Source organism: Hordeum vulgare, chromosome 6H (assembly GCF_904849725.1).
Source record: "Hordeum vulgare subsp. vulgare chromosome 6H, MorexV3_pseudomolecules_assembly, whole genome shotgun sequence".
NCBI lineage: Eukaryota > Viridiplantae > Streptophyta > Magnoliopsida > Poales > Poaceae > Hordeum > Hordeum vulgare.
Genome location: NC_058523.1, coordinates 286,586,926 through 286,592,263, shown reverse-complemented (window position 1 = coordinate 286,592,263; position 5,338 = coordinate 286,586,926). Strand labels below are relative to the sequence as shown.

At 49.9% G+C, this 5,338-nt stretch overlaps 1 long non-coding RNA gene across 1 annotated transcript; it reads left to right on the top strand.

The window, feature by feature from the left end:
* Window positions 1–3,893: 3,893 nt before the first annotated feature.
* Window positions 3,894–4,517, top strand: LOC123401737. The gene is made up of 2 exons (XR_006611178.1): window positions 3,894–3,980; window positions 4,069–4,517. It is a non-coding gene; the product is annotated as an uncharacterized LOC123401737 (long non-coding RNA).
* The last annotated feature ends 821 nt before the right edge of the window (window positions 4,518–5,338 follow it).

Genomic DNA, 5,338 nt, shown 5'->3' with positions numbered 1-5,338 from the left:
AGCCTTAGTCACAGAACCAGCACTACCCATCGAGGAAGAACCTGAAGCAGCGAGCAGACGCTTAAGTCTCAAAATATCCTGCTCAGTCAAAGCGATGGCTGAAGCTGTCGAGGTAGATGACGAAGTCTTTGTACGTGATGATCGCGCCTTGCGCAAGTGTTTCTTCTTCGTGTAGCAGTTGGACTCAATATGACCATCATTGTTGCCGTACCCATAATGTGGACGGGGGCGACCTGAGCCTCCAGAAGGAGTGGGCAAGAGCGACGGAGCACTCGAGCGAGAAGGGATCGGTGAAACAGGTGGCGTAGAACGATACCGAGTAGCGAGCACCGAGGAAACCTCCAGCAAACCAGCACCACGTAAGCGAGTCTCCTCAGCACGAATCTCAGAAAGCGCCTCCATGAGAGAAATACGGCCACGAGCAAACAGCTGAGCACGCCGGGGCTCACACTCCTTACGGAGCCGAGACAGGAACTCATAGACGCGATGAAACTCCAAATCGGCCTGGACAGCCTGCCAACAGGGGCAAGTACGACAACCAGCAGTGCGGAGAGAATCGAGCTTGCGCCAGATAGCATAACTCTGTGCATAGAAGTCATCAACAGTAGAGTCACCCTGCTGAAGAGCATGCTCTTAACGGACCACAGAGAGGTATAAGGCATCACCAGAGGGTTCATAGCGTGGAGGAAGGCAGGTCCACATCTCAAAGATAGTAGGAAGGCCCAGAAACTCAAAGGCAAACTGAGCAAGAACGCTAGCAGTGAGAATAGCTGCAACACGAGCATCATCATCAAGCCACTAGGTGTAAACAGTCAGAGCACCACGATACACCTGAAGAGCCTCCTCATAAGCCAAGACCTTCTCATCATAAGCACTCGCAGCGGCCTCGTCAGCAAGGTTAGCCGCATCCTTTGCGGCCTGAGGAGCATCCGCAGGAAGAGCCGGTGGGGTCGGCGGAGTGGGAGCCACGGGAGGAACCAGACATGGCGGACAGCAGACCTCACCAGAAAGAAAGCCCCATAGGTGGATGCCACGCATGTGAATGCGCATGAAGCCAATGAACTCGGTGTAGTTAGTGCCATCAAAGATCACTGGGCAACGAGGAACAACAACGTAGCCGGATGCAACAGAAATTTTTCTGGAGATCACGTCGGGACGGGAGAATCCGGCGAAAAGACGGGATCCAGCAAGGCGCCTCGATCTCGCGCGATTAGGCGGCGGTAGCGATGGGGACGGGATCCAGCACGGCGCCCGTGCCTCGATCTGGTGGGATCAGGCAGCAGTAGCGATGGGGACAGGATCCAGCAGGGCGCCTCGATCAGCGCTGATGTTATGAGCTGGCCATCGCTTGGTGTTACGAGAGGCACCGAGGAGCAACTTCGGTCAGGAGCGGAGCAGATCAGGGGTTGCCTCGATCTGGCTGGCAGCCAGGAGAGGCAGTAGCGAGATCCACGCAGCCAGGAGCAACGCAGCCGGGAGCTGGCGTTGACGCGAGCGGGACGGGAAGCAGCAGCCTCACACGCCAGATGCGGACGAGACGGATGGCGAGTGCGGGGAGACGAGATTGGATCGGAGCACGAGTTGCGCGTGGGAGAAAAAATCCTAAGGCTCTAATACCATGTTAGTAATAAGCAACTTGTATTCCCATGAGGCCATAGGCCGGTATATATATATGTACAGGTGGTGGACTATATGCAGAAAACCCCTTATATATTGGAATAAATACAAAAGGGTACATGACTTATATTATAACTCTAGCAAAGAGAAGACATGCCTTGATTGGGAATTGCAACTATAATTATGAAAAGAAATTTTCACATACATAAACTAATCAGACCATTAGGCACTCAATTTTGAGTGAACGGATAAGCGATTAACTGTTTCTCATGATATCTCCGGTACAATAGAATAAACAAACCAAAGAAAAACTATATATTTTAGTAAAAATAGTTGTTTTCTATCGAGAAAAGTGATGGTGTTGCACCAAGATCGAATGGAGCTGAATTTTGAACCTGCTTCTCACGGCTAGCTCGTCTAATAGTGGAATATGAGTAGCACATTTGTAGCTAAAGGGGCTTGTCCCCCTCTCCCTCATGTCATTAGCTATCAATAATCATTACCTAGTTAGACATCTACAGAACAAGGTAAATACAAAGAAAAAGAGATGATTAATTCCTGATAGGTGAGATGTATCCCCTTATCATTACTCAAAAATGATACCTGGTAGATGAGATATATGCTCTTAATTAAAAATTACCCGAAATCACCGAGTTCACTTTCAGATACCCCAAGATCTCAGGAAGAACTTTATATCTCTAATTATCCTCTACTCAAAATGTGTTCCAATTACTTGCAAAACCTACCATCACCAAGACAAGAACACTTGTAGCAATAGAGCATCGTATATTCCAATATATATCATCCGCTATCTCATATTTCTTAAATCTACATGGGCCAATCGAATAATTATTATAGCCCATATGAAAGAAAAATCTGGAACCATTCAGAGAAAGTCAAAGAATATTCAGGCTTTGTAGCAACAATGGGATTGCTCTTGTTTTTGACAAACTCCTTTTGTGTAGAAGCAGTCAATCATGTCCATTGACAAATATGCCATTATTCATGCACATAACTGAATGCAAATTACAGTACGAAGCTTAACCTGTGAAGCTGGCCACCTGTCCTTATTGCTGCGCATGCAGTAGGAATATTCAATAACCACATGCAGTAAGTCAGGAGTCGTGTATGAGTAAAATGAGAGAAAGGAGAAAAGATGAAATCCAGAACATAAGCGGGTATAAAAATTAGATCCTTTTTACATCAAATCCAGGCCAAAAAAACTCAATCCTGGTCGCGCACTCCCTTGGTATATGTTGGAGAAGAACACTATCAAAAAATTACACTGCAAATCACACACGGGAGGTCAGAGATTGAGAAGCTGATGGCGGTGGAGGCTGGAGAGGACTCGTCCTTGCGGACAGGTGACGGTGCTCATGGCCGGCGAACGTGTCCGGTGGCGGATAGGTGACGGTGGCGCGTGCTCACGGCCGGCGAACGCGGCCGGCGGTAGCAAACTCGGACCGTGATGGCAGGGCCTGCTTGAGGAGCTTCAGGAGCATGGGGATGAACACCTCCATGTAGTGGCATTCCCGGCCAGGTCAGTGCCGACGGCGCAGCGTGGGTGCGCCTCGCCCTTGCTCCACCTCGCCTCGCTTACATGCCCTGGCCCGCGCGAGGAACAGCGGACGCCTTCTCATCCCCCTAGCCCTTGATCCACCTCATCGCTACCCCTGTTTCTCCTCGCCGTGTGGTCACCTCTGTGGCTCTGCCCCTTCTCCTCGCCGTGTAGAGAGAGGCGAGCGGCCGGACGGAGGGTGTGTGTTACCAAAGAAGACAAGAAGGAGCTGACCACGGGGAGGGGGATGTCTCCCCTAAAAATAATAAAACACAGATCGCTTCTGTCGTACGTCGTGGCATTTTTGCAAAAAAGTCCCTGAGGTTAATCAAAATCAACCCGCGGTCCTCCCTGAAGCTGGGGCTCGTCTACCTGTGTGCGTGCAGAAACAAAGAGCTCACAGGTCCTGACCGATGACATGAGCTTCGCAGCACGGCTCCGGCATGGGGAGGAGGGCAAGTAAGGTCGGATCCACATCGGAGTTCCCCGGATCCGTCCATCCCCGATGGCTAGCAAGCGGACAACTGGCACAGGTCGCGGCGAGCAGGGCTGGGTGCTCGAGGGGCTCCTCCCCTCGATCCCAAAGGGGTTGGCTGGCGGCGGCGCGCCAAGTGGCTGTGGCTGCGGGAGTGGATGCCGTCGTGGGTGAAGCACCCCGACGAGGAGACGAGCGCGGGGTCGAGCAGGAGCTCGGGGTCGGCCATGCTTCTTGCGGGTGAGGCTGGCAGCACGGGAACGGCGGGGATGGGGTCGGCTTGGGGCCCGGAGCAGTTGCAGCGCCGCCAGACCCCCTTGCAGCTCGCTGGTGAGACCCTCCTCGCTGCACTTTTCTTTTCCTTCATCCATCTTCCTCCAACTCCTCTCTCTCTCAATCCCCTCTGGTTTGTGAGCAGGATAGCCCCCGCGCAGCAGCTTCAGGGGGCTCGAGCGCCTGACCCTCCAAGCTCTCCTCATGGATCCAGGGAGAGAAGCTCCTCCCATGGACCTCATGCCCAGCTCCTTCTTCCTCTCTCTCTATCATCTTGCTTCCCCCTACTTTCCCCTCCGAATCTCACATACGGGAGATGCCAGGGCCACCGCCGCCGGTCACCAAGGCCCTCGCCCGGCGAGTATGACGCCAAGGCGATGTTGCCGTATTGCCAGGGCCTCGAGGTTGGTTTTCATCTCATCGTTGTTGTAGGAGACTATGAAAAATATCAGTTGATGTTGTTTGGCACCGTGGCTGGCCACTTGTTTCTAGATTATAAATGTTTCTGTTATTGCTCATAACTTCATATGTAGGCAATGAATGTGAATCCCAACACATGGACACAGAAATTTCCAAAATTGTCCATTTAGCAGATGTTGGTCGTATTCTCCTGCTCGATCTTTGTATTTTGTGTTCATACAATTCTCAATGGAGTTTTGACCTTACCTAAAAAAGAAAAAGAAATCTCAGATTGCCTAGATTGCCGGAAAGAGAATATCAGAAGACATATGATTGTGGTAATAGCCCACAATCGTAAGCAGGTTATGCTTGGCATTTTTCACAATTATAAACTTTGACAAATATCCAAATCATTGAGTCTGAGAGGTAACCGGACACTTATATGATCTCCTGGAACCATTGGAATTAGGAAGGAGAAAAAGAAAAACTAGATAACTCCATATGAAAATCCAGCATGGGGTGTAATAGTGATGAGCACTGACCAAAGTATAGCAATATTAGTGTTAGGTTGTGAGCACTTTGGTTGGCATAAAAGATTGGATCTGAAATCTGACTCGGGCTTCAGTGTGTTTGTATCATCTGCTCAGCACCTAGGATCCTACTTGGATGCAAACACAACCAAAATAAATTGTAAGATTGTGAGATATTGGCAATTGTGTTGGCCTTGACCAGTTTGAGAGGAAGACCATCATCATTATAAGATGGAGAAGAAGACGAGCAACTTAGTTAGTATTTGTGGCAATCCCGTGCTCCTGTGTCACATGAAGAACTTCAGCCAAGCAGGTTACCCCCACTTGATTTCAACCAAGGGGTCTGGGGTTCGAGTTTTTTTCCGGTGCAACACACGGGCTTTTTTGCTAGTTGTACAAAACGAAACATTTTTTAACTTAAAAAGGACCACGGGTTGATTTCAGAGAAATAGAAGGTTTTTTTTATAAAACAGTCGCGACGGGTTT